Source organism: Harpia harpyja, chromosome Z, assembly GCF_026419915.1.
Source record: "Harpia harpyja isolate bHarHar1 chromosome Z, bHarHar1 primary haplotype, whole genome shotgun sequence".
Classification (NCBI taxonomy): domain Eukaryota; kingdom Metazoa; phylum Chordata; class Aves; order Accipitriformes; family Accipitridae; genus Harpia; species Harpia harpyja.
In genome coordinates, this window is record NC_068969.1 from 42959499 (window position 1) to 42983694 (window position 24196).

Genomic DNA, 24196 nt, shown 5'->3' on the forward strand with positions numbered 1-24196 from the left:
TAAGATAAAGATTTTGCACCAGAAAGAAAATTTGTTTGGATGGTTTGAATCAAGTGACTAAACTGTAAAAAAAGAAAAACAAAAAAAACCAACCAAACCAAACCAAAACAAAACAAAATAAAAAAAAGGGGGGGGAAGAAGAAATTGTTCAGCATGAGACTCAAGACAATATCTCTTTTTTTTTCTTCATGTTCACCATCTGTCCTTACAATAGTCTCCAGCCCCAGATTTTTCAGCCTGCCAGGTTGTTTTATAACTCTAATGGAGCAGATTGGATTCAGGGTTCCTGCTTGTCAAACCAAAACTGCTGAAGCTGCTTTTCATTGACTCATTTTTTATACATCTCCCTTCCTACTTCCCACTCATGTATTACTTCCTCAGAACAGAATGTCTTCCCATGGACTTCTTTTTCTTAAAAAAAAAAACAAAAACAAAACAAAAAAAAAAACAACAAAAAAGGATTTTGCTGTCTTTTGTGTATTCCCTGTGAGAATGTAATTTGGAGAGCTATCTGGGCAATTAGTAATTAGAATCCACTGGAGCAGATAGGAGTTAGCAGAAAGCACATAGCTTTCATGAGCATGTGTGCATCCATATGACTGCATTTCTGCATGAAAAAGCCATTATCATCTGTGGAGAGTCTCAACTAAGAGGAAGATATCTGGTTTTGTCCCTGAGAAATAAGCAATACATAAAACAATTCTCAGGTAACTAAGAGTGTTAGTTAGCTCTTTTTACTCCCTTTAGTTAGTTAGCTCCCTTTTTCCTGCAGTGCACCTGATCTTCAAAAGGCTTTCAATGCTATTTGAATACTGCCATACTGCCAAAAGCGTAAGAGAAGAGTGGTTCACACTCTCCTGTTTGTAGACATTAACTGCCTGTGTGTATTAAAATGTAACTGCGAGTTGGTGCTTGGAGGGAGACAAGCATGTGGGTGTGTTTTTCTGTAATCTGAATGACCTCATGAAGGCTAGTAGCAGCCCATGGGCCAAAACTTGATCTAGAACCAGGATCTGGAGGTTCCACAATGTGATAAACCACAGAGTCTGAATGGCAAGAGCAGATAAGAACTTGGTTAACTCAGATGAGCTTGTAGTGAAAGCCAGCAGCACAGACTTTGCATCTCACACAACATTGCATGGACTAATGTTACACACAATTTGGGGTGGAAACGGTAATAATATATGCTAAATTCTAGAGTTGGTATAATATGTACTACTAAAAATAGGGTAATAAGTTAAAATTACAGAGGTGATTTAATATCAATGCTTTGCCTTGACAAAAAGGCCTATAGATTTATTTCTCTTAACACCTATTCACTTTCAGGTAATATCTACATCTCTGGCAAATGTTGTTGAGACTGGTGTTTCCTCTTAATGGGTGACTACTGGACTCAGGCTATGTATGGTTGGAGGCAGCGTGCATCGTACTAAGTACTCAAAAACCTAACCCTTCAGTTACTCTATAATGTAGCAGTTTAATAGCTTTTTGCATTTTTGATGTAATGTTAGAGGCTGTCCATTTGTCTGGGGATGCACAAACTTGTTACATGGTATTATTCTGCCCCATCCACATTAATTCAGCACCACTGAGGTTTTTCTGAAGAATTACTTGATTAGATACATCTGGCACATTAGGAGGGTGTGAAACTGAAATAGTGAGGTAGGGGCGGAAGACAGGCATTTTTCTGTGTACAGAACACTCTGCTGCTGAGCTGTCCACAGTAAAGGAAAACAAGTGAAGAACATGGCTGAACCCTGTGGCAAAATCCCACCCAAACCAAGAATGAATGAAGAAAGAACACAGGATGAACTGCATTTATGGTTGGGATTGGAAAGAAGCATAATACTTCTTTAGATGAATAGTTGCGGTAATTTAAGAAAGTGTTGCGTTCTGAGTAGTATTATTTCACATAACTTTGGGTGATAGTGATGGATGGATTTCTTAAAAGCTGGGAAAGAAGCAAGCTTTCATAAGTTAGCTACCTACACATTGGGAAAGGAACCATTCAGAGGACATACGAAGATCTTTTCAGAAATGTGTTTTTTGCTTTATTTCACTCAGACTGAAGGTCTGTAGCTGTTGCAGTGCAATGCTCTGGCACAGATCCAAGGCTTTCTTCTGTAGCTGTTACTGCTGTGATTAACAAGTGCACTACACTTAACAGCTAAGTGTAGGTCTAAGTCTGAAATATCTTCCAAAATTAGATCTAAGAAAAGTCATCACCTTACAATCTTTAGATTATTTTAGAAGACCTGCTTCATCACTGAAGATTTCCCAAAGGACCAAAGTGAAAGCAAAACAATAGGATTATAAAACAACAGTCTTTCACTAAAATGAAAGCAGGAGTGCAACTGTCATTTTTCTTGAGAAACAGCAGCTTATTATTTTATCTGGCATAAGAAGGACAATTAATTGCTACTTTTGAAATATTTATGGCGGTGTTTTAATTCTGCACAAAGCTTAGACAGAACCATGACAAGTGCTTTGGAAACATTAATAGACTGAGTATTCAGTGGGATGGTGTGTGTGTGTGTTTTATAGATACATTCATTTAATATATATATATATAAATTACACACATGTGGAGCTGTTATGCTTAGGAGTTCAGAGATGTGATTTATTAACTGAACATATCTCCTTTATCTTCTTGCCAGCTATCTGCTGTCTAACTTGTCTTTGCTGAAGTTTATTCCAGCATCCAAATCTTTGAGAAGCATAATTTTCTTCCTGAAATAGAGAAATCAGAATCTTGGGAGGTTTACTTGGGGTTTTTTTTCACCCTGCTCCTCTCTCCCCAAGTTATACCTGCCTGAAGCCTGCAGTGAACTAGAGTTGGTTTGCATTCCCTGATAGGTTTTCCTATACCTAAAGAACATGTCAGCATAGTATCTACATCTAAACAATATAAACTTTAATGCTAAATAAAAGTAAGCTAATGAAAAAAGAGTTTCTCAGTTTACCATAGGTCCCAAGACTTGCTTCTAAGCATTAAAAGGTGCTACAATTATTGTTAGGTACTAAAAAACCAACAACCTATGATTGCATTGTCTTATGCAGTCTAAAGAACTTGTTAAACAGATCTAATAGGAGTGAAAAGTGAATACCCTAAATGAGAATGCATTTAATTTACCCAATTGGCAATGAAATAAATAAGGTGAAGAACTTAGACTTTTAAAGCCTTTCCCAAATCTTGAGTAATCATGATGTCATATTTTACACAGAGGGTATATTGAATTATCTCCTATTTTATCAGAACTCATCTGAGCTGGTTTCATTTTAGGGACGCAATTTACTTATCCTGAACATCCTGTGACAAGACCTTCCCATCACACCATTAGTTAAGTCATGGCAACAAATGGAATGGGACCAGACAGCTGGAAAAAGGTCTTCCATGTTTGGAAGCTTACTGCTATACTGATATCTGCAGTTGTCAGAAGCAGACTGGAAACTGGTTTTATAGCAGTCCTGAGGCATAGCCACATGCAGCTAAGATGCTAAAGAAGGAGGGCAGCAACACACATTTTGCTGCAATACAACAGAGATGGAAAAGCAGCATGCAGTGAGCAAGATGGATTTAATTTCTGACTTAACATACGGTCTCTAGTAGGCTTAACTAGAACATGCATCTTTCTGGTGAAGCTAACAGGCACCTGGTACTGTGTTAGTTGTTCCCTCTGAGGATGGGTGGAAATTTCAGCTGAGCAGGAAAACAGTTTTCTGCTTCACTAAGGTAGAATGCAACACTATAAAAAAGAGCTTCTTCAAGATCTACTATGCCTTCTGCAGGAGACCGTCCCCCACATACTCCACTTGATCGTGTTAATACCTTCACAACACCTTCACATCACCTTCACAGCACTGGGAAAACATTTGCCAAAGAAGGATTCCAAAATCCCTTTTTAATTTAATCATTTTCTCACCCTCACTGTTGTGCCTCTGTACTCTTTCTGACCTCTAACCCCAGTTAGCATCACTTTGTAAATTCCTTTTTAAACAAAATGTTAATAAGCAGCCCTACTGCAATGTGTATAACAACAAAGAGAAGAAAAAACATGCACATATTGCCTCCTTCAGTTACTTGCTTGACAACAGCTGGAGAGGGAATCCCAAGAAAGTTTGTTTTATTTAAATGCGTGTCTGATGTTATCACCAGCACTTCACCCAAAGATCATAAAAATCTTACCTGTGGACCTTTGGTTTTTTTGTATTTGTGGCCTCTGTGTACCTATTGTGCTGACCATGGCAAGTTATTACCTACATAAAAACCAAAACCTTCTGTATTGCTCAAGCTGCAGGACAAAGCTTTATCTGTAAAGACAAAAATCATCACACATTACTTCTCTGTATTCTACAACTTGTAAATCACATGCACGAGGTCACCAGGCCACCTTGGACTGGCCAGAGTGGAGGATACTAATAAGACTGCCAGTGTACACAACCTTTTAACTTGCTTATTTAAATGAGTTAAGTACAAGAGAAAAAATGGAAGGAAAAGAGATGCCAACTGCAAAAGGGATGTTTAATTACAATTCATAGTTATTTATAACACACTAAAATCTAGATATTCCAACTAAGATTAGCTTCCTCCTGCAATTGACATTGTAAGCCTTGCAAGGGACAAACTGTGGTACTGAGGTTAAAAACAGAAAATGCAAGATGGCATGGGGAGATGAAGCACTACCACCAGGACTAAAACAAAACATACATAAGGAAAACATCTAAATACTGGACATTAATTACAAGCTGAAAGGAGCAGTAAAGAAGGGAAGAAAGGGGAAAGGAGCAGATATGACTGGTCCAACCTATATTGATGGAAATCAAATTGGTTGGCAAAGTAGTAGTCTGTAAAGATTTAGTGCTACCACATGCTGGGGACTATTTTATGATATAAGAGCGAGAGAAGTGTATAGTACAGGAAACACTTTTGACAGGACTAGGATGAACACTTGTTTTATGACATACACAATGAGCATTAGCAATGAAAGGAGCTATTCTATTCTGTTAATAGGCAAGGAATGTTTTTTTTCTGCCATCCCTTGCCTATTTGCATGCAATACAAATTATGAATCATTATGCATTTTTGACAGGATTTTTCTTCCAAATCTGTCTGCTTCCTGCAGTATTTTTTCAGCTCTCATTGAAACATATTTTGATCAGAAATGAAAAAGAGCTGACTCAGCTCCCCCACATCAATTTACAATGCCACTGCGATACCTTAAGAATGCTGTATTTTGGGTGTCTCACACTCTTATCTGATGCAAATGGAGTCACACTGAATTTCCATTATGTTCCACAGCTGCTGAGTAAAAGGGAAGACGGGGTCAGGGTATTCTTCTCCCTCAGAAAATTGGTATTTTTAATTTAAAAAAAAAAAAATCAAACTAACTTATTTTCCTATTGAAAATTCTATCTCCTTTATCCCGTGAAAAAAATGGAAATGTGTGTGTGGTGCCTTCCTGCAGGCATGTTTTGAGTTTGTGTGGTGAGGTTTTGGTAGTGGGGGGAAGGGGCTGCAGGGGTGGCTCCTGTGAGAAGCTGCTAGAAGCTTCCCCAGCTCCAAGTCAGACCAGCCTCTGGCCAAAGCCGAGCCCATCAGTGATGGTGGTAGCGCCTCTGGGAGAACAGATTTAAGAAGGGGAACCGGTAGTGAGTAGGGGGATTGGAATATGAGAGGAACCCCTCTGCAGACAGCAAGGTCAGTGAGGAAGGAGGGGGAGGAGGAGCGGGGGAGGAGGGGATGGCCCTGCAGCCCGTGGTGAGACGGCAGGCTGTCCCCCCCCAGCCCATGGAGGGGAGCGGGGGGAGCAGATGCCCACCTGCAGCCCGGGGAGGAGCCCATGCTGGAGCACGGGGATGCCCTGAAAGATGGCCGTGACTCCATGGGAAAGCCCATGTTGGAGCAGTCTGTGACTGAAGGACTGCAGCCCATGGAGAGGAGCCACGCTGGATCAGTTCGTGAAGAACTGCAGCTCATGGGAAGCACCCACGTTGGAGAAGATCATGGAGGACTGTCTCCCATGGGAGGGACCCCACGGCGGAGCAGGGGAAGAGTGAGGAATCCTTCCCCTGAGGAGGAAGGAGCAGCAGAGACAATGTGTGACGAACTGACCCCAACCCCCATTCCCCGTCCCCCTGTGCTGCTGGGGGGAGGAGATGGAGAAAACCAGGAGTGGAGTTCAGCCAGGAAGGAGGGAAGGGTGGGGGAAGGTGTTGTAAGATTTGGTTTTATTTCCCATTATCTTGGTTTTGATTTGATTTGTAGTAAATTAATTTTGTTTCTTCCCCAAGTTGAGCCTGTCTTTTGCCTGTGACCATAAGTGGTGAGCGATGCGTCCCTGTCCTTGTCTCGACCAGGAGTGTGTCTTTATATTTTCTCCCCCTCATCCCACCAGAGCTGGGGAGGAGGAGTAAGCAAGCATCTTCATGGTGCTTTGTTGCCAGCTGGGCTTAAACCACAACAAGGCACAGATTAGGTGTTGCTGAGCTCACTGAGGTGTACATGCACCCAAGTCTCCCTCCTTGTTGAATCACTAAGGCATATATTTTGGAATTCTCCAGTTACATTTTCTTTTAACTTACCTGAGAGTTTGTATGTCTGGGAAGGGAAGAAGAAAAGAGAGATATTACTTAAAATAAAAATGATATAATAAAAACAATATAAAGTGATGTCTTTCCAGGACAGAACTTATAAAGTTCCTGAATTGTTTTTCCTATGCTACCAGTAGAAAAATTTGTATGATATGATGTAATAGTGTACATTAATTCTAAAGTAAAGAGCATAGAAATTAAGGGACAGAAATTCCCATCAGTACCAAAGAACACATGACAAGGAAGCAGGTGAATTGCTGAGTTGCTGAAGTGTGCTAAGTGTGCTGCATCGGCTCAACTCGGCTTCCATTGAAGCCAATGGCAACACTTACTTTTAATTACAAATGCTATTACACAACTCTCAGAAAAACATTTTGAGAAGCCAATTCCTTACACAGGCTTAGAAATTTTCACATTTTTCACACATGAATGAAAAAGAAGAAGCCACAATATTAAAAAAAAAATAAAGATAATCAAATAAATGTTAGTTAAAGCATGTGGATTATTGCCACAGATCTCCATTGAAGTCAGTTGATAGTTGATGCCTTTGAAAGATAAAGCTTAATATTCAGGTTAGATCAATAGGAACCGGTGACTAGTACACACATCTCAAATGCTACTAACAGTTCAGTGGTTTATACACAGCCTCTTGAAATACTGAGTTTCAAAATGAAACTCAAACTGGGAGAGACTGAAAAAATGCTGACTTGAAATAGGCAGGAATTTCCAGTTCTAGAGGGATGAAGGAATGTTTTGTTAGAAGTGATGCCAGATAGTTAAAAGGAAACATTTCAAGAACATTTCATTGAACATATTGAAATTAACAAGAGAGAAATACTTCAGCAAAGTCTACATAGCTTTAATAAAGCCAATTAATATCAATCTTCTTTTGAAGAAAAATTAAGGTCCCTCTTTCTTAAGTGCCCTTCAGATCACTAAAAATGTTTAAGAAACTTGTGTGTGGCTGACACACTATCAAGCTTCAAAAGGCAGATCAATTTGAAAGTATTACAGTGTTCATTAGTTTAATCTAACTTTTATTTTGCAGGTACTAAACCAAATAAACAGAGGAGGTTCCTCTTGAACATCAGGAAACACTATTTTAAGGGTGACTGAACACTGGAACAGGTTGCCCAAGGATGTGTTGGGGTCTCCATCCTTTGAGATATCCAAAAGCTATCTGGACACAGCCCTGCACAACTGGCTTTAGGTTGCCCTGTTTGAGCAGGGATGGTGGACAAGATGACCTCCAGAGATTGTTTCCAATCATTCTGTGATTCTACACTCAGTAATAGAATGTCTTCTGCTCAGTGCAATATCTATATTTCCAGAACTAAGAACAGTGAAATGACCTTAACTCAGTTTCTTGAATAGGACATAAAATAACAAAGAATCTTGTCATTCTTTGTTATTCCCAGTATATTTCAGAATGTATTTGTGCTTTCTGCTTGGTTCTATTTTGGCAAATCCACATTCATTTTCTGAAATATCTTAAAAGCATTTGTCCTTCATGTAAAAGATTTCTATCAAGAATCTGGGCATAGAGCCTGAGATATCTTCAGTGGCCATTCTTTCTCTCACACACATTTTAGACTGTAACTACGACTGTAAATTGGAAGTGACTTGTATATATATTTTACAAAAACCTGTAGTGCATCATGTGCCAAGTGAAGAACTACATCCTGCCAACATTTAAGCACATCCAGCCTATTCCTGAAAGTTAAGCCTGTCTCCCCAGTTGTTCAGACCACTGTGGCCAAAACCTTGTTTGAATTTTTTTCTATCTTTAGAGCTATCTATAATTCTGCATACTTTCCTTCACTCTAACCTTTTCTTGAAGAATGACCTCATCTATAAATCTTTACCTATTCTGTTTGGTTTATCCCTGAATTACATAGGTACAAGAGACCTGTCTTCATTTACTGAAGATTAATGTCAAAGGCCTAGCATGAAATGAACAGCCTAAATAATGTTTACTTCCTGCAGAGTGATAAATGAAAAAAGTAACTTTAAAAAGTTTTCTTCTACATGTTTAAACCTTTTGTATGAAACAGACTACCTTACTGATTCTTCCAGAATTAATCAGTAAGATCCCTTTAAAATGCTGTACTTCTACCACTTTGACCATTGATTCAATCAGTATTCTACTAAAATGTATGTAACTCAAACAAACATACAAACAATGCAACTTCATATACTAACACAATTTTGTCATTTCCATACCAACAGGAAAAGAAAGGAAGAAATAAGACCAGAGAACCAAGAAGGAAGAAGGGGAGGGAAAGAGGGAAAGGGAGGGGGAAGGAGAAAGGAACACGCTGAGGGAGAGAGAATTACATAACTCCATTATATGACCTTGTGTATAAAACTCCACCATGAAAGACACTGACAATTTTTTAGAGAGCAAGGCAGTATACACAGCATCCCTTCATGATGTTAAGTCTTTTCATGTTTTATCTAGTCAATCAACAAATATCTCCGTTCTCAAAGTCACATATTTTGTGCAATAATTCCTCATTTTCCAGCAATTTGTCTCTCACGTCAAGAAATCAACTCTGCCATACTCTGGGAAACGTGGACCAAGACAAGGTAAAGAAGTTGAACAGGAAGGGAATAGGTGCAGCATAAAAATCTGTGGAGGTATATGAAGCAGATCATAAATTCTGTTTTTGCTTTACAGAGTAGCTGTGTATTCCAGCTGCACACTTAATTCACCAAATTCAGCCATAAAACTTCTCCATTAACTTCACACAGATTATAACAGAGATGATTTGGCTCTGTAGCTTGACTACCGAAATGTTAGGAAGAAACTCAGCACATAAAAATATCTAACAAAAGCTTTCTCTGTCTGCACAAATTAGTCTTTCTACTGTAATTTGTCAGGATTGATTGCTCAAATATTTTTTTAATAGAATCAAGCAATGCTTTCTAAAGTAATTTTGAACATACTGTTTGTTAAACCGAGACTGAAATGCTCACTTAACAAGGGACATATTGCAAATGTACTATTTAAAGGAAGAAACATAGTGCCGGTGGTGATTAGAGGATTCAAAATATCTGTCTTCTTAAAATACAGGAAAAAGCCACAATTAATGTAACATTTGTAAAAGAAAACTTCATTTTAGTTTGGTTGTTTGCACTTGCCATTTTAAATAGTATTGCCATTTTAAGTAGTACTTTGGGAAAGTACTTATATTACTGTCAGGGTCTTTCCCTCCAACCCCTTTTTTAATATAAATAGAATACAAAATATAACATTTTCAAATGTGGCTACTCTCGATTGTACTTGATTAAAAAATAAGTCTTTTCTGGTGAATATAAAACAAGCTATTTGAAATCTGAGGCATGCAATGAACACTGTAATAGCATCATCAGATCAGACCAGCAATGCTTCAGTGACGAATGTTCCATAACGAAGTCAGACAAAGTACTTCTGAGGAGGGATTAAGAAACAGAGTAGTGACTGGCATCAGATAAATGAAAGTCTGTACTCCTTAGTAGTGGAAGAGAGAGTACAAGTGTCTGAAGGTAAGAGCATCTTGATAAGTTTGGAGTTACAATACCCACGGTGTGGGCAGTTCTACTAATGGTACCAACAAATAAAGCGGAAAAAAATCCAACTAGAAATAAAAATGAGATATTATACATGTGGCAAAAAGGACTTGATTATGTGTTTGTTTCGTCTTTACCCTTGACTCCTGGATTTGACAAAAACATTCCCATGACTTGCGAAAATGTTGCATTAGACCAGCTATTCCTTAAGGAAAAACAGACCTATTATTGCTAGATAGAAACACAAAAGGAGAAGCAAAGACCTGCAGTTGGAAAATCAGTAGCAAACACAGTTTCATTCATTCAATCCCCAGTATTTCCAGTGGTTTTTGGTTTAAAATTGTACTGGGTTTTCTCTTTACTTTTATTCTTATTTATATTTTACTTTTAGATTATATTCTTTTACCCCCTCCTCCTTTTGGATAAAGAAAGTTTTATTAGATAAAGGCAAGATTCAATATCATTGATGTAAATAACCTTTTCTTTTCCAAAAAGTACTATTTACAAGTCTAATTCATATACAAAACAATCGAAGCAAGGTCCCTCTTGTAAAACCAGGCCTGAAAGCCACGTCCACAAGCTAGGGTGAACCTGCAGAGCTAGCTGTAAGTCTCATCTTCTGCCCTTTGGAAGCAGAGTTATACTGGTGTGTCCAAGGCTTTGCTTTTCTCATGGGAAGAAATCAAGGAACTGGAACTTATGTCTCTCTCTGGTACATGAGACAGAGAAGAACTCAATACAACAAAATATGTGAACTCCCTTACACTGGCTCTAAAACAGAATAATACCAAGACATTTGCTGAAGCATTTTGCAAACAATAACTTAGCATCTAAAATTTCTTCTATGAAGGACAGCACAAATTCTTTGCCTTCATAATCTGCTCAAACTGTCATACACTTCATGAACTGGGTGTGCATCTTCAAAGATTTAGAATAGACATATATAGAAATATTACAAAGTCTTACTGAAGCCATAAGCTATGCACAGAGTACTGATGTCCCTCTGGAGTTTCATAATAAAATTTCCTTCTGTTCTTTTATTTTACACTTTCCTGTATTTCTCAGCTTTGACGCAAGAGTGATTACTGTCTTACACATACCCTGGCAGACCTGGTAAATAAATGCTTCTACCCAGGTGGGTTTTCAATTGTCTGAGACAGACTACCTCTGTTGCTGGTGTAACAGGAGAGCTTTCAGATGTGGCTAATCCTTAAAATTGAAACATAAAAAGGGTAGGATAGGGCATAGCCCCAAACATCCCTCTTGGTATTGATAATTAGAATTAAGGGAAAGATCAACACAGGAGAGACCATTAAAACTTAATAGAAGCTTAGGTCAGTAAAAAAAAGTTTGTTATGTTAAAAGCACAAGACAGCCATCGGGCTTCCAGATATTCTTGGAAGATAAAGAACACAAAGGGTGTTCACAGATTTTAGAGGAAAGGAGGGAGAGAAGGAAATGTGACAATTCCCAGGATAAATACACTTTTTATTGTAGGTGAGATTACAGGTTTTTAAGAAGGGAGGAGCAAGTAATGATGATCCCATAAGAAGATACTTAAAACATTTCCTCTGTCAAGATGATGCAGACATTTTAGAGCTAGGTCCAGGCTCTACAATAAAGGGTACCTATGATTCTATCAAATCATTAAGAGAAGAAAATTGGATAGACTACTGAGACCTATGAAAACATGCACAATAAGTCTCTTAGAATATGCATGTGCAACACTCATATCTGGAAGCTGACAAGTGGAGGTTATCAATAAAGCTGTGACACATAGCACAAAGTAGTGAGTTAAATCTGAGAGAAATCTTGTTTAAAACCTGAGGTACAATGAAAATCAGAATTCCTCTTTCACCACACACCAATTCATGGACGGCTTTAGGCTTCCAGAAAGTATGTAGTTAATTTTTCATTTAGTAGTCTGCTCAATGTGTTGTCCATAAGCTTATGTGCCATAAATTCATATATGCCAAGATATAACCAACTGTGCCATGAAACAAAAACCTAAAGCCTATCATACCACCTATCAGGAAAAACCTGACTTGGGGGAGTAGGGGTGGTATTGAGGTTTTTTTGTTGGTTTTTGGCTTTGTTTTGGTTTTTAAAAAATTAAGATTCATTATAAAATTACTATAGTTTAAAGCTTAAAGAAAGTATTTTTAATATACTATGCCATTAAATCTGTGAAAAGCTGATAATTTTTAACTGTGTCTATTTAACAGATGTGTATCATTGCTTTAGACTGCTGTCGCTTCATTTGTGATTTTACTGTCTTTGTAAGAGTTCTAAGCAAATATTATGTCACTATCATATAATGGATGTTTTAACATTTTATACGTTTTCATTTCTCTTAGTTAAGTTTTACTTTTTTCAAAAAGAGTTGATAATGTGATCTAATTTAAATGTTTGCAACTCTCAGTTGAATGTTAACATTTTAATCGAATTGGGTTGCCAGTCCTAAAAATTACACCAAGGGAAAGGCCCACCTTTTGGATTTCTAGATCAGAGTCTGACTGCAGCCATGAGGGGCTCAGCACAAGGTAGCTGCTCAAATATTTATTCGTCTCACTTTTTCAGTGTGTTTTGAAATTACATAGTGCTGCTTTTGATGCCACTGGTATCTCAGCTAGCTGCACCGTGATCAATGTAGGCATAAGCAAAGGGTCCCAGTGAAGCGCAGGAACAGACTGTAGCAGCTTTTAATTCATAAGAAAACCAAGAAAGTTCTTATTAATCCCTTTCTACATGGGTGTTGTTTGAAGGGGGCAGCAATTAATTTAGTAAATGTTTAAACAGGTAACTGCATGTTCCAGCTGAGGAGACAGAAACTGTCAGGCTTATTGACTAGAGGGAGACTACACTGTCTAACTTGTCATTTTTATGTCAGGTCTTAGGGCCCGTGTCTTTGGAGATAGAGGCTTCTGCTTTTTATACAAATGCAAATGGCAGTGGGACTGTAGCTGCTAGAAGAACCCACACATTTGACTTATAATAAACTATCATCACCTCAAAAACCTTCAGCATGCTTCTTTTTTTCCTGTTTTCTATATTCTAGCCAAGTTATATACACAAGAAATCAGGGAAACCAGCTTCTGGGCACACCCATTTTTAGCAGGTACTTGTGATTACTTGAAATAAAGAAGGAAAGTGGGAATTGAACACACCAAAAGTTTCAATGTACTACTTTATGCAATGACATACACTAATAACTTTTTAAAGAATAACTGCTTCTTAAAAATTGTGTGCTGCAATAACATCTGGAAGATGCTGCAAGCCATAGATCTGATTGTCCTACATATAGCTTGTATTGTAATACCATTATGTGACACTTTCTATTTCCAAGAATTTTCTAAAACAGCTATTTATGTTTTACAGAAGTCTAAATTATTCATGTATACTCCTTGACCTGGATGCAATAGGTCCTGACCTCACGTAATCCTAGTTTGTGGGATCACCCTGGGCAAGCATTTTCATCTTTGTATGCAACATGTTCCCCATTTGTAAAGATTCAGACTTCCTCTATGAAGTGTTTGGTAAAATGCCATTTCACCTAAATGCTCAAACACCATCATCAACTCTCTTCACTTCAGAGAGAAAACAGTTAGTTAGAAGATTTGCTCAAGGAAAATAAAGAACTGGTGTCAGAACTGTGAATTGAATGCACTTACTTGCTTCAGGATTTTTCAATGGCTAAATTTGGGGGAGTGAGAGGAGGACCTAATATAGAACATTTTGATGGCCCTTGCTGCTAGACTGAATTACTTAAATGAATGTATCACAAAAGGGAAAAGAAGGTTGTGTCATTGTGAAATTACATAAAAGAAGAATTAGAATACTTTCTATATATTCTCAAATACATAACAAATGCATAAGAAGAAACTTCATATTCTTTAGTAAAAGACTTTTCTGGAGAAGACGCTCTCAGTGCCAGTCAGGTGCAACATAAAAAGCATTCTTCATTACAAAAGTAAAAAAAAAAACAACACAGATCTTCCTAGCATTAACTGTTGTGCTTCTGCTTTTATAGTTTTTTCCCCAAGTCTCTTGCAATAAAATTACACCAATTATTGAAATGGTTTTTGCTAGAACAGCAGCACCCTCCCAACTCTTTAAAAATGTTTTACTTACACACTCAAATCACTGAGAAAACGGTGAAAGAAAGCATTAGCATAGTACTTCATCACATGGGCAAAGTGATTAGCTCACAGCAGTCAGTAGTCCAGGAGCAGAACTGAGATCCAACTCAGCAGAACACAGGTATGAAGGCTATGGGACATTCCTGCCACAAGTTAGTGGTGTAGTATCTTAGTGACAACTTGCCTTCTGCTTGGGACAGTCAAAGGAACTAAGTAAAGCATCACTGGAAGTCGAAGAAGGACCTACATTAGCATGACTTATTGCTCTGTAAAAAAGGCGACAGAAAGAAATGATATCCTTCGTGGATACGATCATGCAAAACCAGCCTGGAAACATCTGCATATTTCTGTTGCACACACCCGGTGGACACTTCCCTGTTGGTGTGATAGTAATGTCTCCTTCCCTGTTCTTATACAGTTTTTTATTTTCTTCTCAAAACAGGGCCATGCTGTGGATCAAAACAAGTCTTTATAAGCATTGTTTTGGCTACTGTTACTTTCCAAATCCCAGAAGGACAAAACCTGTGTGAAGCAACTCCCTCCTGCAGCAGTGGGGCAGTAGGAGCACAGGTGGCTCAGGGGGTTGCCTGGCGGCTGAAGGAGACAATGAGCAAGAGGGCTTGGGCATTTTAGAGCACAAACCATCAGCCCCAAAGGAGGAGGAAGGACCAATGAGTTTCTTCCCCTCCCCAGCAGCAGGAGCCCCCAAGCACATCAGGGCCAGAGCTGGGACATACCAGGGCTGGGACGCTGGACTGTGGGTGGAGGCATCACTGGAGCAGGACTGGGCTGAGACAGGACTCCTGGTTCCAGGGGTGGGGTAGGGCCAGTAAGGCCCATGGGTGGCTCCTGTCAAAACAGTAAGAAAAGGAACTGTGCTGGTTTCGGCTGGCATAGAGTTAAATTTCTTCATAGTAGCCTGTATGGTGCTATGAACACCTGCCTACCAATGAGAAGTAGTGAATGAATTAATTTTACCTTGCTTACGTGCGCAGCTTTTGCTTTATTTATTAAACTGTCTTTGTCTCAGCCCATGAGCACTTTTACCCTTCTAATTCTCTCCCCTATCCCATTGGCAGGGAGTGAGTGAGCAGCTCAGCCAAAACCAGTACAGAACCGTATTTCATGCATCAGAACACAAAACGCAATTTCTTTCTGTAATCCTCTGAGAGAAAAAACAGAGGAATAAGGCAAAGAGCATTACATAATGACATTATAGGAAAAGCAAGATAAAGACAGCTCTTTGTTCAGAACACACCAGCTAGATGAGCATTATCTGCTGTAACAATATCATCAAGCACAAAGCGTAACAGAGAACTTAAATCGCTTGCAATATTAATTACACTAATTATGCATATTATAAGCAATACGTATTTCAAAAGTTTGATTCAAATCTGCTTGGGAAGGGGAGGATGATTCATTTGCTCATTCTTTAATATATCACAGTAGCTTTTAATTTGCTGTGATCCTTGTGTTGGTATTTAAACTATTGGAATTAAATCTGATCATTTCATGTTGTAAATATAACGCCAAAGTATCTCCTATATTGAGGATATCATGCAAGTATTAAATACTGCCCTTACTGTTTCAATTAATAAACATTATTATTAAAAAAATAAAATTTACTCCAGTTAAAATCAAATTACTTTCTGAGAATCAGAAAAAAACCCCACCAAAGTTACAAGGAGTTTTTCTGGTGTATGAAGCACTTCAGATTTTGCAAGATGATGATAAGCAGGTTTGATGTCACTACACACAATGGGCCTGGAAAACTTAAGATTTACCCTCCCTAAGGTAATCATGACAAGTTCTATATACTATTATGTAGACTTTTGCTTTAATACTCCATCTTACCTTCTAACAAAATTTGGTAACTACAAACAGAAAGTACCATATAGAGATGGCAAGATGATGATGATGATGATGGTGGTGGTGGTGGTGGTGGTGGTGATGTTTTATTTGCCTTATATGGATCACATTTGTCTGTTCAGTGTCATAAGAAGCATTCTGGGTAGAAGAACCATGGTTCAGTTGAGCAAGGGTATCCCAGCTCTTACGCCGATTTAAACAAAATAAAACCAAAAAGTGACTATATGAAAGCTTCCTTTTCTTACAGTATAACCAGGTCTCTCTTGTTACAGTTTTCCTCCCTGCACTGACTGAGTTGCATGTAGGCTATATTTCCTAGACTATTTAAAAGAATGGAAAAGAAGGTAGCATTTTCTTTTAGTGAAGTCTTTGCATTCAAGATTGCCAAAAATACTGAGATGTCAGCTTCCCGCATTTGATAATAAAATACAAATTATTTCTCTACATATTCAAAATTAAAATCCCTATCACTGGGAAAACCAAAATTAGATAATGAGTAAAACCAGGCTCAATTTTGCACCAAAAGAGCCTCTTAACAACAACGTGAAAATATGCTCTTAATATTAAATCAAAAACAGGAAGAACAGGTGATGACAAGATCTAACTTTTAAGCATGTCACTCAGTATGGAGGCTGACTGGTATTCTTTATTTTCAAAAAGTCAACAACAATAGTCTTCCTGGAATTTAATGTATAACCATTACTTTGGTTTTGATATTTGCCAGCTTTTCTTTGTATTGAGGCACTGTCTTTAACAATCTGAAGAGCTCTAAGCAGTTTTATCGGGCATGTTCAAAGAAAGCCAAGTTTATCCTAAGAAGTTTTGATTGTCAATTTCAGCAAGCACTTTATAAGGCATCTGAAAAACTCACCAATCTAAGACCAGCAAAGTTACAGAAAACTAGTTCCAAACTTACAGATAAGCAAAACAGCTGGGAACTGTGAGGGTTTGCCCTTCACTGACAGAATGCCATTTGTCAGATCAAATCTACAGAATTCAGAACAAGGATCAGTCTTTTCCCCAGTTCAGTTATCCTGGACTGATGGTAGCCCGTTTTGAAAACCACCTGGGGAGTAGGTCAGTCTAGAATTTTAGCTTTGGTCCAACCCTTTGTCCAATTCAGTATATTTCACCAGTTCTGAAAATGTCCTGGCATCTTCAGGCCTGGTAGAAAGACCTGTGGATACTGCTGTCAAAAATACCTCCTATGGCAGCAAGGAGCAAGGTGGCATAACCATGCAGCGTTCTGGAAAGGAAAAGGGAACGGGATGAATGGGTGGAGTTTGAAGGCAGAAGAACATATCTGGTTTCACTATGGAAATGTTGTTCTTATTTATTTATAGAAATTTTGTGCTTAATTATTTCAAACTGGAGAACATTTAACAGATCATTGTGTTTACATCACAACTGGGAAATAGGATATGGATAAATTTCCTTCTTTTATTGCCAGAGGGGAAATCTAAATGACATTTCTTGAAAAACAGCCACTATATAGTTTCATTGTACCCAGAGCAACTACACGAGTATCAGCACAACTGGCCTCTGGCCTTTTCCCTGACAGGTTTACATTAATTACTCTTGTGTAACTATAGAAAAAAATCCATTAATTTCATGAAACTACTGCAGATTTACACCAAACTGAGATAAGAGCATAGCACGTTGTATAAAATGGAGAGAGTCCTATTAGGATGTCATTTACTCTTCTCTATCTGTAAATGATGTCTTCATTTCTAAATGTGAACAAAAGTCAATAATTTGCTATGTTACAAGGAACATTAGGAAGAACACTGTCCTTCCTGGTGAGTTCTTAATTAACCAAACAATTTCAGTGCCATTAAGCACCTCTTGTGCAGCAAGCAAGACAGACTTTTTGTCTTGAGTGGCCACTAATGAAACCTTCTGGGACAGCACACAGCATTTAGGACACTCCAAAGCACGTATACTCCACACAGAGCCTTCCCCTATGAGTCTGCTGCATCCTTTTTCCCTGTTCTTTCTTAGCGCTTTGTACTATCCCATTGGAACCAGACATCATAGGCATGTTTTAGGCACGGATATAAACACAATGACTGATATTAGAGAAACAAAAACTACAGAACACATGCAAAAACAGAAACAAAAAAAAGGGAAAATTTTAAGGTTTTTTGTATAATTCATATGCTCAAGATACAAACCAAATAGAAGTATGAAAACTGAAAAAGGAATATGTAGACCAACAATAAGCATAAAATTTAATGAGCACTGAGAAGTTGTTTTGGCAAGAGGATCATAGAATTATAGAATCATAGAATGGTTTGGGTTGGAAGAGACCTTCAGAGATCATCTAGTCCAACCCCCCTGCCATGGACAGGGACATCTTTCACTAGATCAGGTTGCTCAAAGACCCATCCCAACTGACCTTGAACACTTCCAATGATGGGCTTCCACAACTTCTCCCGGCAACCTCTTCCAGTGTCCCACCATCCTCATCATAAAAAACTTCTTCCTTATGTCCAATCTAAAGCTATCCTCTTTCAGTTTAAAACCGTTGCCCCTTGTCCTGTCACTACAGGCCTTGGTAAAAAGTCTCTCTTCATCTTTCTTATAAGCAACCTTTATATATTGAAAGGCTGCAGTAAGGTCTTTCTTGAGCCTTCTCTTCTCCAAGAGTGGACAACCCCAGCTGTCTTGGCCTTCCTTCATAGGAGAGGTGTTCCAACTTTCTGACCATTTTCATGGCCCTCCTCTAGACTTGCTCAAACAGATCCATGTCTTTCTTGTACCAGGGTGCCCAGAGCCGGATGCTGGGGACCCCATAACTGAACACAGTACTCCAGGTAGGGTCTCACCAGAGCAGAGTAGAGGGGCAGAATCACCTCCCTTGCCCTGCTGGCCATGCGTTTTTTTATGCAGACTGGAATACAGTTGGCTTTCTGGGCTGCAAGTGCACACTGTCAGGTCATGTCCAATTTTTCACTCACCAGTATCCCCAAGTTCATTTCCGCGGGGCTGCTCTCAATCCATTCATCACCCAGAACATGCACAATACCTTTTATATTAATGCCAAGGTTTTGGTGGCTGCAAGAAAACACAGTTTATGCTCTCAATATACTTATTTCAATTCAATTTGAATGTGACTAGCAATGTTATCTATTCAGCACCACAAGATTCAAGAACTTACTGTTTGGATGTCGTCTTATCTACAGAACAGTAATGCATATAGCAAATACATAATGAAATGAGCTTGCAGTCCTTTTTCTTCAATCCATCTCATTAAGAAAGACAAATGAAACCTTCTGTATACAAAACACAACTTTCCAAGTAGTACTTTGTAACGTTTACCAACATTTTGCCTGATTTTGTTTATAAGCATCCTTATTCTGCCCAATATTTCATTTCATTGCTGAAAAGCATGGTCAAAATCAAATGAATATCATTTAGTGTGACAAGTTATTATGCTAAATTAAGCCTTGTTATAATGTGCAATAAGTTCATCTATAAACAACAGACTGGACAGTCGCTTTACAAGCATTTTTTTTAAATTCTGGAACAGGAAAGGTCATAGAAACATTAGGTTTCGTGGAAGAAACTGACTTATGTTTAGTCAGCAATACAAGAGGCACTGCAAAATGTTAGAAGTGTGTCAGAAGAAGCAAAGCGCAACATCAAGCTGCTTATCTTCCTTGAGAGTACCCAAGATGGTACACAATAGTTCCTTAGCTCAGCAACTTATTAGCTGTAATGATATGTAAGGTTTGATTATGGTTTGCCATCATCTAAAACACACTTGTAAAGATATCCTCAGACCAGTGTTCCTGGACTTCCTTTATAAAATTATACTCTGCCTCCTCTCATATTAGGAACAAAAACATCTATATTCATGTTTTTCATACCCTCTTGCAATACCACTTATTGTTAAAGAAATTACTGCATAGGCCCAATTCATTGTCAGAACTAGATGGCAAGAATATTTTAATTTGTACTAAAATATTCATGCGTTTAAAGAAAAAAATCAGAACTACTAGATCACATGGTTTCTTAATATAAACCTTTCCAAACAACTATAATTGAACTGGTACAGTTTTTGTTGAGATTAAATATTCATGAAGAAGGTTTTATTGTTTTTAATTAGAGGTGAGTACATATATTGTAAGGGATAATTTATTTGGTCAGGCTGGTCTCCATTTTCTTACTGCAGTTATCTCTCAATGTATCAGTAATTCAAAACTTTTCATCGGATAATTTCAGAGAAAATTCTTTGTTTACCACTCATTTGTGGGCTATTTGGTCAGAATATTAAATGGTAAAATTTGAATGGTTTTAACTGGCCACATGATACAGCTATTTTTCTTCAATGGATGTGCTTTAATTAGCAAATTGAGCCACAATTATTAGTTATGAAATTACTTTGATTTCCTAATTTGGTTTAGGCTGGGTTTTTTTGACAATGTGTGGCATAAAATCCCAAGAAAGTAAATGCAAATACAGCATAAATACATTTCATTTAATAATTTGACCAGTTTTCAGAAACTAAAGGGGATGTGTAGGCATCCTAATCATATTTTTAACTTAATATAAGCATTGGAATAGAAGAAAGATTGAAAAAAATCCAGATTGAAAAATATATGTATACAGATAGAAAATAGTCATATATTAAATATCCTTTATTTCCAATCACAAAAGAATAAGAAAATTTGATATGATTGAGTTATTTGTTTCATACAGTTCTGAGCACCAATGGCAAATAACATTAAACTAGAAATTAAAATGATGCCATTATCAATTATTTGAATCCAAGAGACCCTGAAAACCATTAGGATAATGAAGAACTTCACTATTATCCGAACTCTGAAGCTGTCAGTCCTATCCCAGCTCTGCAGAAGAAGTCACCATGCCCCACAGTTTAGCCCTACTAAAAGCACCACAGCACTGCAGAAACTCATGGAGGACTTCTTCCACAGGCTGGCAGCACCTTGTATCGTGAAGAAGAAGCCAGGAGAGTGCATTCACACCATCCATGTGGTACAGAACAGCAATATCCAAATGACCGTGACAGATACAGCTCTGGAATCAGCAGCAGATAGCTGCACTGCTGAGGTAGTGCACCTACGTTTATCTGCCCTACTAAGAGGCATCACTGCGCAGCTCATCTTTCCACATAAAACAGCACAGTGTTGTCAGGACCAGTTTAGTCAAAGGTGTACAGACCCAAGAAGCTGCACCCAAGGGTGCTGAAGGAGCTGGATGGTGTCCTTGTAAGGTTGCTCTCTAGCACCTCTGAAAGGTTGTGGTGATCAGGGAAGGTCCTGAAGACTGGATAAAGACAAATGTTGTACCCACCTTCAAAAAAGAAAAAAAGGAAGGGTCTGAGGAAGTACAGACTGGTCAGACTTAGCTTGGTGTACGGGAAAATAATGGAACAAGTCCTGTTGGAGCACAACTTTGGGGGCAAGAGGGTGAAGAAGGTGGCAGGGAATAGGCAGCATGGATTGTTCATGGGTGAATCATGTCAGTCCCAGACAGTTGCCTTCTGTGATACCATAGCTGTACTTGTGGATAAGTGGAGAACTGCGGACGTCCTTTACCTTGACGTTGTCATGGCTTTTGTCACTGTCTCCCACAGTATTCTTCTAAGATGGGATGTTAAGGTCTGGAGGGGTGCACAACTAGATGCAAGAAAAGAAAAAAACCACAAAGATTGGATAATTTGACTCAGAGAGGGGTGGTTGATGGGTCATGGATTGCCTGGTGGCTGGGAACAAGTGGGCTCCCACAGCAGCCTTTCATCAACAACCTGGGGAGGTGACAAGGTGCGTATCTGTCATATTTACAGGTGATCCCAAAAAGGGGTGCACCAGTCAATGCTCGTGATGGCAGAGCCACTGTGCAGAGGGACTTGGACCAGTGGGAGGAAGAGGCTGATGGGACCTCCATGCTATTCAGGCCAGAGCACTGTGCAGCCCAGTCCCAGGGAGGTAGAGCCCTGGCAGCAATGCTGGTGGGGCTAGGGGCAGCTCTGGGCAGAAGGTCCTAGGCCCTGGTGGGCAGCAAATTGAACAGGGCCAGGAAAGCTGGAGATAAGGGAAAGCTTTTCCCCCACAAGGATGGCTGGGTGGTGGGAACAGGCCAAGGGACATGATGCTGTCCCTTCCTTGAAGGGTTTCTAGCCTGCACAGGATAACGCCCTGAGCAACCTGGTCTGACCCCATGGCTGAGCCTGCTCTGGACAGGGGCTTGGAGTGGAGACCTCCAGAGGTCCTTGCCAGTCTGCAAGTTGTGTCCATGATGTGATTTTGGCTCTGCTGTGAGGTAATAGACACATGCTGTGAATCTGTCCCTCAGTGAGCGTGCTGGGTAAGTACAGGAAAGCTTTACAACATCCTTCTCCAAACAGAAGTTTGGCCAATGTTGGTGTATCAAATTGTAGTTCTCTGCAGTCTGAAATTAAATTTACCTCTGTACCAAGCACCTCTAGAAGATTCATCATCTGCGTGAGCCCTGTTCTCAACACTAACCTGGTAGACTCTGCATCACACTGGCCATCTGCACAATTTCATCTTCTGAACCATGTGCTTTTGTGGAGGTCATTCTTACAACTGTTTTGATACTTCCTTTTTAGTGACTTACAGTGTGCGAGCTAATTAGATTTTGTCACTTCGTGAAAATAAATCTAAACAGTATACAAAAAATTAATGTGGTATGACTAACTAGTTTCTGAGTTTAATACAGTGTAAAGCTCTTCAAAACAATAATACCATTCTCTACCCTGCTCTTAAAATTTTAAACTCACCAGTTCCAGGCTTCATCCAAACTGAAGCAATTAAAATATTTTATTTCATATATAATGAATAATATTTTTTTTAATGAGGAAAAAAGAGTAAAGGTAAAATTTTACTGAATTAAAATGTCTATCTTCTAAACCAGAATATCTGCAATACTAATTCATACTAGCTTCCATCTTTCCAATATATATGTAAAAGCTAAATAAAGCTACTGACTAATTTCTTAGAATGACATCTGGAAGTTACTGTTGCTTGGATATAAGCCTCTTGTTAAAATGTTATGCCTGATGTAATCTCTGACATTACAGGTGAGTAACAAGGGTGCTCTTTAACAATCCTTAGTAAAGAGGAAAGTGAATGTCATCAACTAGATGTAAAAGTTTTTAGTTGTCTACTAAAAAAACCCCACATACTTCTGGTTCTTACCCCTATTTCCTTGTACATTTGACCTAAAATCATTGTGATTCTAACAGTCTTTAGGTCTGAACAGCAGAGTTGTACTCTGTCTTTTCTTCTTAAAAACAAAAGGAGTAAAAAAGGAAAAGAAGTTGGCATTTATAAAATGAGATAATGCTGAAAAATCATTAAAAATGAGCACTGAATCTACACCTAACTGAAAAAAAAACCTGGAAAAAATAATATTGAGTTCACATTGCATCAAGGTTTAGGAGCAAATAAAGTAAATGGAGAAGAGGGGAATAATTGATAGCCTTACTGAAGTCATTTGCAATCTGTCCCAGATTTCACAAATAAAAGCAATCACTGTGCTTTCATGATATGTTCAGTCAAGGAGTCAAGGAGTATTCTGGTTTCCTGCTTCTCTGGAAAAACTTATTTTCTCTTTCCATCACTTTTGCTTTGGCAGCACTGACAGCAGGAATCAACTTTCCATTGTTCATGGTGTCTCCATGCACTGACTATCACTTGGTGACTTTTGGAGTCAGTAGCGTTCCTATGAACTTCAGCCAGCTTTGGATCTTCCCCCACAGAAAGAATGACCATGTTCAAGAGAGTACAATAGGGCTTTTCAACCTCTAAAGAAATAAAATTTTCCCTCTAAAAAGTACTTCCTGTCACTCACTTTCTTGCTTTTACAATTATGCAGAATGTACACGATTTTTTATAGTTTCTTGTCCAAAACTAGCTAGACAGCTATCCAACTCTGTTTTCTGTTGCAAGCAGCCTGCTTCCAACACTGTTGATGATCTCAACTAGCACATTAAAGCCCTCACAGTTTAGAGAATTGTGAAATAGCTATCTATCTCCTGCTCATCATCCACTTTT

The 24196-nt window shown here is 38.6% G+C and overlaps 1 long non-coding RNA gene across 1 annotated transcript; it reads right to left on the bottom strand.

Annotated features, from left to right (window-relative positions):
• Positions 1–2599: 2599 nt before the first annotated feature.
• Positions 2600–18910, bottom strand: LOC128137720 (uncharacterized). The gene is made up of 3 exons (XR_008233808.1): positions 18550–18910; positions 4187–4311; positions 2600–2730 (listed from the first exon to the last, which is right to left on the bottom strand). It is a non-coding gene; the product is annotated as an uncharacterized LOC128137720 (long non-coding RNA).
• Between the last annotated feature and the right edge of the window lie 5286 nt (positions 18911–24196).